This window comes from Manis javanica, chromosome 10 (genome assembly GCF_040802235.1).
Source record: "Manis javanica isolate MJ-LG chromosome 10, MJ_LKY, whole genome shotgun sequence".
NCBI classification, from domain to species: Eukaryota; Metazoa; Chordata; class Mammalia; order Pholidota; family Manidae; genus Manis; species Manis javanica.
In genome coordinates this window covers 86,276,216-86,288,617 of record NC_133165.1, presented here as the reverse complement: position 1 = coordinate 86,288,617, position 12,402 = coordinate 86,276,216, and the positions used below count along the sequence as shown (strand labels likewise).

The following is a 12,402-nucleotide window of genomic DNA, read 5'->3' as shown; positions in this document are numbered from 1 at the left end:
TATCTGATAAAAGATTTGTATGCAAAATATATAAATACCTCTCAAAACTCAGTAATAAGAATACAACCCAACTTAAAGAATAAAAGACTTGAGCAGACACTTCACCTAAGAGAATTTGCTGATGACAAATAAGCCCATGAAAAGATGCTCAATATCGTTAGTTATTAGGGAATGCCAATCAAAACCACAATAAGATAACACTACTTATCTGTTAGAATGGCTAAAATGAAAAAAACTGACCATACCTAATGTTGTTAAGGATGTGCAACAACTGAAATTCTCATACACTGATAATAGGAATGTAATATGGTACAACCACTCCGGAAAGCAATTTGGCCCTTAATATGTTAAATATACACCTATAGGAGGAGGACTCACTCCATTCGTAGATACTTATACCCAAGAGAAAGGAAAGCATATGTCCATACAAAAACTTGCACACATATACTCATAATCACTTCATTTGAAATAGGCCCAAACTGGAAATACCATAAATGTCATCAAGAGGTAAGTGGATAAACAAATTGTGGTATATCTCTAAAATAAATACTTGGCAATAAAAATAGATGAACTATTGATAAGTAACTGAATAATCAACAACAGAATAATGTCAAAATAATTATTGAGAGGAAGAAGCCATACCAAAACAAACAAACAAACAAACCATACTGTATGGTTCCATTTATTTAAAATTCTGCAAAATGCAAACTAATGTACAATAATAGAAAGAAGATTAGTGGTTGCCAGGAGAGGGAGTGAGTGTGGGAGAGTGATGCATGGAAAAGGATTACAAAGAGGCGCAGGGAAGCTTTCAGAGGTGATGGGTGTGTTCTTTACCTTGATGGTGGCAATCGTTACATGCAGGAATACATACAACAAAACTGTTCACTCTAGCATGCGTAGTTTGTCTTCCATCAAATGTACCTCAGTAAAGCTATTTAAAAATACATGTAGTGGGCCCACTACGTGATAGGCATACTGTGTGCCAGATTGTGTTGTAAATGTGTGAATTGCATTCTCTTTAATCCTCACAACAAACCTATCAGGCTTGTACTATGCTTATTCCCTTTACAGTTAAGAACACCAAGGTTTAGACAGGTTGTTCACATTCAACGCTACCCAGTTTGTAAATGGCAGCCTCACCATACTTTGACTCTAAACCATGAACTTGGGATAGAGAGAAATATGTGGAAGAGAAGCACAATAAAGTGCTAAGAAATCTCACATTTATTATCTAGATCCTTTTAAGAAAGGGTAGAGTAAGCAGTTCAAATGCTCGTGCCTAACTTTACAGACGCACTAACTGAGGTTCAAAAAACTAAAGTGAACTTTACAGTGTCAGCCCTGGGAGCTGTCGTGGGAGCAGTGTCTCCCTACTCCTCATTACCAGGGCCCTGTCCGCCGAATCATAGGCTCCAACTGCTGTTGATAGATTTCTGCAGTTTTCTTTCAGTGGGCTAAATTCATGTAAATTGAGTTCATCGTGTTTATATATGTCTGAAACTCCAGCAAATGAGCATTGCAATACACTGGGCATTTCCTTCTGAGACTGCGGTGCAAGAGAAAGGTAAGGCTTGGCATTTAGAAGGGTCACGGGGCCCTCGAGTCTACACAGCGGCTTTCAGGCTTCACTGGCCAGATGCCGGGGGGGCGGCCGGCCGGCATCTCGCGGCCGTGTCCCAGCGCTCGGCCCGGGTGCCCCTCCCGCGCGGCTCCGCGGGGGCGTCGGGGAGGCGGGCCCCGGGACGCTCGCGAGGCGCTCCAGCGCGGCGCCCCCTGCCGGCGCCCTGCTCCCTCGCCCCGGATCCGGTCCGGGCGGCGCGGGGACCGGCCTGAGAACCAGCGAGCGGGCGAGCGGGCGGGCGGGCGGCGCGCTGCGGGCGAACAGGCGCGCCCTGCAGGGGTAGGTGGGCCGCGGGCCGCGGGCTGGCGGGGGCCGGGCGCGGGCGGGGGGCGCGCGCCGGGGGTCGGCGCGGGGGCAGGGCGGGCGGGGGGCCCGGCGGCGGGGACACGCGCGCGGTGGCGCGCGGCGGGCGCGAGTCATCAATTATGCAAGGACTCGAGCGGCGCGGGGGGCGGGCGCGGGGAGCGCTCCAAGATGGCGCCCACCGCAGTCCCGCCCGCCGCAGCCTCGGCGCCTCTGCAGTCCGGCCGCGCCTCCCGGGCCCCGCGCTAGGGCCGCCGCTGCCTCCCTCGCCGTCTCTGCCGTAAGTCGCCCCAGAGCCCCCGCCCTGGCGCTGCTTCTCGCCCGCCGGGATCCCCTTCTCGCGTCGGGACCCTGGAGCTGGGCTCGCCCGTCTCCAGCCAGGGGCTTTGCCGCAGAGTGCGCGGCGGGGCTCGAGGGACCGTGGGGCTGGATTTCTGCCCTCCCTGCTTTGGACAGGTGTTTGAAAGTCTTGCTTCCTTCTGCCGTGTTTACTGGGGGCCCCTGAGGAGAACTGAGGACCACCGGCCCCCACTCCCCCATACATCCTTCCTGGTCTCTTGGCTGCAGTGGGGACACTCACCTGCCCTGGGCGCCCCTTCCGTGGTGCAGCCACCCCCTCCCCCATCTCTCAGGGCCGGGGCAGCCGGAGGCCCTCACCGGGTTGCCCTGGGAAGGGCAGCGCTGTCGGGATCTTCCGACAGTAGCAGCCCCTTCGGTCTGCCTCCTCCCCCATGTCTTACTGCACCCTTCTCCCCCATCCGGTTCCAGATTGTCACCAACTGTATAAGCCAGGTGCTCCTTGGTTTTCAGGGCAGCCAGGACGCTCTCTGCCCTTTACTCCGATGCGTCTGTCGCCCTCCCGACAGGGTGCTCTGGGGCTGTGTTGGGAGCCCCCGGGACCTACCTCGGCCGGGTAGGATTTCCACATTAGGGAGAACATCACTTTCAGAATATCCCCTCCCCCCACTCCAACCCCTACGCCACCCGATGCGGAGCTGTACCTCTTTCCTCTCTCCCTTCCCTCCCCCACCTTACGCCGGCACAGCGCTCTGGGCTTCTTGTTAGCACTGGGCTTACAAGATTGCCCTGCCCGCAGTCTCGGACCCCTCGTCTCTAGTTCTCTCTCGGTACTTCAGGGACCGCAGAACCTCTGCATTTTCCCTGAAAACCCGGCTCCATCCCCTGCGTGCCAAGAGCAACCACCAGTGGAGACTTGCAGTTAACTTTCCGGGGGTTGGCCAGGGCATCCAGACCCTTGCAGGGCCCTCGGCCTCGAGGTGGGGTGGAGTGGGGAATCATTTTTCGGACTGATTCTTCACACCACGCATTCCTTCCAACTACTCCACCCTGTGCCCTCTTCTTCACTTACACTGCAGTTTCTGAAACATGGAATACATTTTATATCCAGAGATTCCAAAATTCGCCATCAGTATTTATAATAAAAGGATGTCATCTGTTCGGGGGTGGATAGAAGAAACTTTGCATTGTTATCTGGCGAATTTATGGGGAGGGAGAAATAATTAGTATGGAGCAAGCTCTACCACACAGGGAAAACTGCTTTTAATGCACAGTGGGCACCAGAGAAACAGGGATGGAAGCAGGAAGTATGGATGAGGGCTTTGGGGGCAAAGGGGAAGAATGCTTTTCATAACTGTCTTCTCTAGTTGGAACCTGGAGAGCCTTTAGAGAGGCAGCAGTGTGCTACGGCTAGGGGATGGTTTAGCTTTCCAAGGGAGATTTCGGGTGCGGTAGGTTTTCACTGTTTCACAATCTCTCTGTACTAATCTTTTCTCCACGTGCATTAGAACATATAGGGGGTGGGGGGACTTTTCTTCCCTTAAAAAATTTTTTTTTGATGTGTAATGCAAATGGCTGGATAACAATACTACCCAGTACCATTCTGGTAGGAATCTCAGGGGAATCGGACTTAAAACGCTGAAAGCTTTGTAGCACATTGCCTGTAACCTGGTTCTTGAAATACTGCAGTGTTTTTTTCTTTGGAAGCATGACCCACAGGGCCTTCAATTCTCCCTGAAAGAGATTTTGATTGCTTGGAATAGGGGGATTGTAGTGATGGTTTTATATTCAGCCAGCATTCTCTGTCCTAGAAATTAAGGCTCTCCGGGGAGAGGGTTCCAAACATGTTTCATGTTCTCTGAACATCTGACTCAGGGTATGTGTAAATGTGTTTCTTAACAGGGCTGATGGTGGGTATTGTGAAGCAATTGTTGATAGTGCAGGCCAGTTATTAATTTCTTGGTTTCCGTTTGAGAGGCCTTGCTTTTCATTTGTATTTTATCAACTTTCATCAAAATATTTGAAGGATTTTACTTTAAGTTATAAAGGATTATGAAGTGGAATATATCCTTAAAAATAAACACCCATACAGGTGCTTCTTCCATTCTTTGTAGGAGTCTAAAATTTTTTCTGACTGCCCAGCTTTGATTGCCTGTGTTTAAACTTGTAGCAGGGTTTCTTGCTGTGGTGCTGAAAGGACAGTTCCCTGACCAGCCCTGTAGTGAAGTGCACACACGCTGGACATGATTTGGGTTTTTTTTGCTTTTATTATCAGCAGGCTTTCCTGTGGATGTGTGTGCACATGTGCAGCTGGGTGTATATTTGAGGTTGAAGGCCTAGTTATCATATTTTATTTCTCCCACGTAACTTTTCATTTTGGCTGTCCTTCATGAAGACAGTGTTTTTACAGGCTGCAACAGATCCATATGTAAGTCATACAGTGACATTTTGCTGACTGCATTATTTCAGCACATTTTGGTAATTTCAAATAGCAAGAATCTGTTAATATTATGGGAATTTGGTCCCCACAAGAAGTAATCAGATAGTTTGCTAGGTTAAGCTGGAACAGAAGGGCATCTTTGCTGGGTTGATTTTAATAGTGAGCTGGGAAAAGGGCTTGACACCACCGAGACCAGTATGGAATCCATTGTATCACTAAAGCAGACTTGTTAAAAAATTAATTCTAAAATCCTAAAATAGGAAGGGGGTTCATCCAACACAGGAATCCCCTTATAAGAGATCTCTGCTTGAACATTTCCATTGGTAGGGAACTTAGTACCACATAAAGTAGCTCATCCCACTTGGGTTTCATGTGATTAGAATACTTACATGTTATTGAAAAGGTAGCATACATAAAATTTAAAGACATATAAATTGGGGCCATATCAGGGGCAAATGTCATTCTTGTGCTTGTTACCAAGAAAAGATCGACGATCAGTGTTCTGTAGAGATTGTACAAGAAACCTGTACAAAGATAGAAACATACCCACCTAAAACAAGAAAGGCATTCCATGAATGGAAAGAGAAATAATTATCTTCAGTGTGCTGATGTTACATAACAAGTTGTTCTGGAGGCACATGCATGAATTAATGAATACTTAATTCCTATCGATTATTATCTGAGACAATAAATGCACACTGTACAGAAAATATTAAAAGTATAGTTTATTTAGAGTGAGATCACTTTCCTTAATATAAAAATAGCACATACTTGTTGCAGAAAAATTTTAATATATGTAAAAAAGAAAAAAGCCATCCTTAATCTTACCATCTGAAGTAGCACAATTGTGTTTTATTGTATATTTTCAGTTCTTTTTTTTTTGCTCTGCAGAGGGTATGAAGCACTTGCAGAAGTTATTCAGAATAACAATATTTTTAAACTGAGCCTTTAAAACTCTTAAGTTCATAGTCCACTAGTTAGTCACTTAGGGGTTCAAATACTAGGTTGTTATATTTCAATTTACCTTTTTTTCTGAATAATTTTTAAAATTTCCAAAAAATTAATGTGAAGAATTCATTCTTAGGACTGGATTCCTGTGAAGTCTCTTGATTTCAATATAGCAAGTTAATTAGATGAATAAAGAAACCTTTTCTTAATCTATGAATCAATAGATATTCTCCTTCTGCGCCTGCTATGTGTGAGGCATTGTGCTACATACTAACACTCTTTAAATGGTAAGAACCAGCTTAGAAAATGATATCATGCCAAAAAACTATGGCTGTTAAGGTGTTTAAAGGAAGGAAATAGGTGATTAACCCTCCAGGTACATTAATTGCTGAAATGTTGTATGTCAGACTATTAGGTCTATCTAGCCTAGTGGTTCAGCCTAAAAGACAATAGTTTGTGCAGGAATAGGAAATAAATGCAGGAAAAGAAAAGACAAAGAAAATGTCTTCTGGAAAATATTGTCCATTTGTGAAGCTATAGAGATGCAAACAACCAGGACATGTACTTAAGGGCTATGTTAGGAATTACAGTGAAATTAAGACCCAACAAGGTTGCCGTAGTTGAGAAGAAAAATCCTAAGCAGTATGGGCTTTGGAGTTAGGCAAAACTAAAAGTTCAGGCTTTGACTCTGCTACTTACTAGCTTTGTGACCTTGGGCAGGTTATTTAATCTATCTGAGCTTCAGTGTTCTCACCTATAAAAACAGGAATAATAATCTCTACACTGCAGGATGTTTGTGGGTATTAAATGAAATCTCTGTTTTCTTATGGTTTCTGACACATAGAGCTCAATATATATTAGCTCCTTTCCCTCTAGGGATTTAGCAGCTTAGTGTGTATTTATATGTGTATTTGATATAGTATATATGTAGTGTATTAAATTTCAGTAGTCTGAAAAGCAGACGGTTGCTTTGCCTTCAGTCTGGCACAGAGGATAGAATCTGCAGGTACCCTGACTTGCATGGGTATTGCTAGACTCAAAGGAGGAACCCTTTACTGTACAGTTGCTGTGCTAATCTCCACCCACCACCACAGTTCAAATGCGGTTACCAAAGTAACTCTTTCCTCGTTCATTCCCAAACTTCTAGAATAGGACTCTTTACCAGAAAGGAATGCTCTCGTACTCACCAGCTGGCAGGCAACTGGGCTGCTTTTAGCTATAGCCTGGGGTCTGAAGGTAGAATGGGCTCAAAGGCTGTGGCTCCCCTTTATTCTTACTTGAGCTGAATATTTTAATTGTGTTAAGTGGTTATACAAGTTTGAAGTTGCTTTGTTTTCACGATTCTAGGTTTTCCCATTATATAGTCTTTGCACTGCTTTATTGAATGGGCCTCATACATTTAGGTCTCACAGCTGACCATCTACCTTTGGCAATTACTACTCTATGCTTGTCTGTTTATAAAAAATTGAAAGATCCTTCTATTAGTTGATTGTTTGAGTTAGGTAAGGCAAATATTATTCTGCCTATTTATAGCTGAGGAAACAGAGCTTAGGTTAGTTGTCTAGGGCTCCAGGGCCATGAAGTGATGGAGTAGAGATGGGTACTCAGATTGGTTGGCCCATGCTTAAAGATTTTTTTCCATTAAATGGTGTTATATTATAATGTTCGTATAATAAGTAATGTGAACAATTTTGGTTTGAAGAAATTATCATTCTAGGTAGCTAAACATATCTCAATGAGTGGGCATAATGAAAGATTCTGGGATAGGCAGAAGGAGGGCAGAAGCACTTTTGGAGAGCATTTTGAGAGCAGGACAGATGAGGGAAAATGAATAGAAGATGTATCAATAAATAGAATGTGGATGAAAATAGGAGACATCAAATACACTTGTATTGTTTCAGTAGCTATCCTACCTACTTATTAAAAGGTCATCATGTCTTGGTGTCTTCTTGTCTTTCTTCATTTCTCTTGCACATAAATACACACATTCGGATACTCATAAATGCTCCCACATTGACAATGTAAGTTATAACCAGGACTGCAGGGGAATTATGGCCACTACCACCTGACTTTTTCTTATGCAAGGCTGAAATTGTTGTAGGACTCAGAGAAGAGTAAATTACTGGGGATTGATGCTGAGAGGGGTATTTGAGTTGGAATGGAAGTAGTGGGAGGCTCTTGGGCTAGAAAAGCAAAGGTAAAAGTGGATAATAATTAAGGTTTCTCTTAGGAGATGTGTCATACTGAGGAGAGTAGGGTAAAATAAACGCTGAGAGCTTGAGGGTCTAAGAGGTACTCTTAATTTGGGACTGAAGCTCTTTTGATCCTGCAAGGAGTAATTGGGTCAGGATGACTAAAATATTAGTTGGGAAGGTTTGGAGTACTTTTCTATACACTATTGCTAGTAGGGAGAGGCCTCCTGTATTCATTGGGCCTGTCCCAGGATCTAGAAATGAAAAAGCACTGAAATCCCTCAAAAGACATATTAACAAGCTCTTTCAGGTTCAGCTGATTAGTGCAGTCTTTATGCTGTAAAAATCTTTTGAGTCCCTGGGGAGTAAGAGCATTAAAGAAATACAGTGAATGCTTATTTTCAGGGATGAATTATCTAGGCTGTGATTTATATATGTCATTTATTTCCTTCCCTGTTTTACATTTTGAGTATTTAAGTGATGGTTAGCGTTTCCACCAGAGTGAACTTGGGAAGGGAGAAAAAGTAAAAATTAAAATTTACTTTAAATTGTTAGATAGTGATCGATAAAGGAAGAGATCACAACTGCTTTATTGATGAACAAGCAATTCGTTTTTCATCTATTCTTATTCTCTCCTTATTTTAATAGTATAGACAATTGAGGCTATACAGTTCTAGCCTCTAAAAGCTCGATGTTCATTGGAAGCCAGTGTGAAATTTTTACTTCATTTTACTGAGCAACAGTGCTATAAGTAAATAGGACTTAATTTATTACATGGTTATAGGAGGAATTCTTATTCAATTAAGGTTGATGCAACAGACTTTTGCTTCACATTCCTAGTGTCTTTATCTTGGCAAGAAGCTGAATAAAATGCTTTTAAATGAAAACAAATTGATGCATTATTATTAAATTGCACAGAAAAGTTGAACAGGTTGCAGATGAGACTGGCAGAGCTTTCTCAGAGGTCCGAATACCCAGAAATCTCATTTGCTACAGATTTCAATTGGATTTCCTAAGATTTTGGTGATGACTAAAGAAGCAAAATGTCTTGTTTCTAGGACAGATGCCTTGGAAAAAAAAAAGGCATTTTTAAAGATTTGTATGGTGATAGGGAAGAAAGTATTGGATGTGTGAGGAATCATCAGAACAGACTTTGAGAAAGTCAAAGAATGACTGCTGTGAAACTGGACAAGGGAATTTGGATGTGAACTTGGGGAACTGCTCATATTTTAAAACAAGGAGCTTGTTCTCCTCTGCAAACTCCTTTGGCTATATCTCTGTTCTCTTAAACTGGAGTGATCCTGATCTTCTGGGTAAGGCATGGAACCTTAGGAAGGCTTTTTTTTAAAATGTTACTTTGTCCCTAGCTTTGCCAGAACTTTGCTGCAAACTGCTTTCTTTATCTGATGTCTGCGTTGGAAAACCTGGAGATACTGTCTTGTGTTATAGCAAGAAATTTAGTAGCATTCTTAATTTTTTTTTTTTTTACTATTTTAAGTCATTTAATATAAGAAATATTTTCTCAAAAGGTACTGTTGAAGGTGTTTCTTCCATTCTATGTTATAAAATATGTCTTTTATATTTATTTACTTGAATAGTTAACAGAGGCACAGGGTTAAAAAATCAGAATGTTTAAAGTTAAGTCTGCCTTTGCCTCCCGGTCACGCAGTGTGCACACATAAAGGCAACTACTATTACCAGTTTCTCTTGTATCCTTTTCTGCATTCATATTTACCTATATACGTTCTCACTGTCTATGCCACAAACAGTTATTTCCATGTCTTTTGAGGAAGTTTGTTAAAATAGTTTGGGGATTTGAGCTCTTATTCTGAATTATCTAAGATCAGTTAATTCCCCCTTTTCCTTATGATACAGTAATCCCTCTAAGTTTTATTTTTCTTAGTGATATTTATATTCTGATTTCTTGGCTTAATGTTTAAAGTAAAAAGTTGGGGTCAAGGCAGCCCTTTCCTTGGCTTTCTTCTTTTCTTATTCTTTTTAACTAGTTAAGGCTAATGTAGTTTAGTCTAACTACATTGCATTTTAGGGTTGCTCCATTTGAGAATTATCTATGAAAGATAGAAGTATAGAGGAAGACCTGGCTTTGAGAACTAGTAGTCTGTTGTTTTCTATGGGGAACTATAAACCACCTATCCTGACCGCCGTCAACAAACATTTACTGAGTAGCAATTAAGGGTGGTAGGTATTAGAAGATATATAAAAAAACTTTATATTCTAGGAACTTATTTGGTGAAATGTTAAATAAAGAAATATTAAATAAGAGGTTGTCATAATAGTTCATGATAACAACTGAAATTGTTTAGTTGCCACATACATGGTATAGAAAATAAGTAAATTCCTTTTTTTAGATGGAGTACCTTAAGCCGGTATGATCAGAAACAGGTTGATGGAAGATGTATGATTTGAGCTGGAATTTCCAGAATGGCTGGTAGAGCAGAGTGAGCCAAAGTAAGGAGGTGAGAATGCACAAAAGTATTTTTGGGAAGCAGTGAACAATTCAGTTGGGCTGGGGTAGAATGCCCCCAGTGGCAAATTAGCCTGCAAAGATAGATAGCGTTAGCCAAACATTAAGAGTTTTTTGAAGTTATATTTATCCTTAGAGACAGTGGAGAACATAGAAAGTTTTTGAGGAAGTGCAGAGTGTACATCGTCAGAGCTGTGCTACAATGTGTTAGGAGGACTGGGCAGCAGTGTGTAATATAACATGGACTAGAACAAGGAATGGACATCCAGTTAATTGGCTGTTTGAATTGGCCTGTGTGGGGAGATGAAGCCTAGGACTAGGGTAATGATGAAAACAGGAAGCAAGGAGAATAAATAAAATTTTGTATATGTGTGTCACATAGATGTGTGTAACTAACATCTTCTAATGTAAGAAATAGTTTATAGGAAGTCTCAATAGGACTTGGTGAATGACTTTCAATGGGGAAAAGGGAGGAGGAGTTAAAAGATTATTTTACTGTTTTAAAGTTCGGAGACAGAGAATTTTAGTAAATCTGGTGAAGTCTTTTCTGTTATACATGTTGGCAGTCTAGTCCAGAACATCTTGGTTAGCAAGCTATCTTTATTTCTAATTTTTAATTCTTTCTCCGTAGAGGGTCTTTCCTCTTGAGCTTTTAATGTTTTCTTTAAGGAAAACCTAAGTCTTCCAACTTCTCTATTCTCTGAGCTCTCTTAATATTTGTTGAGTCTCTATCCTTTTCTTATTTTGAAGTCTTTCATTCTGTCCATTTATAGACACAACTCCTGGTCTTTTTCCTTAATATTCTCAATTAACCTTAAGTGTATCATGTAAAGAAACAAGAATTATGCAGCTTTTCATAGACCTGGTGGATGACTGTTTTGTCCTTACTGAAACTCAGTGGCTTTCTCTTTTTGACCATTTGCTTATATTCTGTGTGCTTCATGAAAGCCATCGTTTTTGAAATTGCAGGCTGACTTAAAGGTAGCAACTGAGAGGAAACCTAATAGATGAAAACGGAGAGAAAAAGTTAGGCCCTTCAGCTAGTGCTGTTGCTTTTTATTTAAGGTACTGAATCTTGGGCTGTGGATACAAAATGTCAGACTTGGCTTGCATAAATGTCCTTGGTGTATCTAGGGTTCAGGACAGTGGCCAGTGGGCCCTAAAGTGGGACTTCAGTATACAGTCGTAATTTAGAACAAAGTGAGCTTGGGTTCTGTAATAGCCTTTTGTAGTCAGTAAAGATCTTTGAATATGAAAAAATAAAGGGCTGTCAGAACATCAGATGGAAAATAACAGAATGCACCTAGAGAAAAGCAATTTAATTTAATGCAATTAAATTTCTCATTTAATTTGTTAATATTTCCTTCTCACTATTAAAATTACTGAGTTCTTGCAAATTCCATTAACATTTGCCACATTTTGTACTCAGACAGTTGGCAGAAGTCCCTATGGTTTGTGTGAAACCAGTAGAGCAGGCAGAGTTCACGTATAAGATTTTAGTAAACTTAGCACCGTATTTAGTGATGCAAAGCATCCTTACAGTAATTCCAGTGGGAGGGTCTCTTTGCAATCTCAGTGTAGGTTTGTACCTCTTCCTAGTGTGAATGCTCAGTGTAACAGTGATTAAGAACAGTTCAACAATAGCCCCTTGGGCAGGCATTCTTGAGGTAGCCGGGGATCAGGAAAGTCCATAAAGACCACTTAACTGAATGATGGCAATCTGTTTTATTAATATAGATATTTTTGTGAAAGTAGTATCTTAGTAGATTTATAGGTCTTTATTTTTTTTACTTACCTTCTAGTTGGAATGTTTCTTCTTCCTTGTCTCTAGAAAAGGAGATGGAGGGGTGTATAAGACCCAAGAAAGGTGCAGACTGAGTGATTAAGTGTAGTGGGGAAGCAGAGTAGAATGATCATATGAGTATTTCACTCACCTCATAAGACTTTTTTGTTCTTCCAACTTGTACAGAGACTTCAGCCATATGTGCCGAAGGGGTAAGAAGTCTTTCATTTTAGAATCTTCATGTAGATTATTGGCATTATAAATTGCTCAGAAGTTTTATAGGTCAAAGAAAATAAGTCCATTTTGGGTAATGAGTAGATATCAAAGACT

The 12,402-nt window shown here is 41.5% G+C and overlaps 1 protein-coding gene across 1 annotated transcript in view; it reads left to right on the top strand.

Annotated features, from left to right (window-relative positions):
* The first annotated feature begins 1,755 nt into the window (after positions 1-1,755).
* SCN8A (sodium voltage-gated channel alpha subunit 8) overlaps positions 1,756-12,402 on the top strand; it is a 194,708-nt gene continuing 184,061 nt past the window's right edge. Inside the window, exon 1 of the mRNA XM_073213498.1 lies at positions 1,756-1,903. The gene's annotated coding sequence lies outside the window, so the exon portion shown is untranslated. The remainder of the gene's footprint in view (positions 1,904-12,402) is intronic.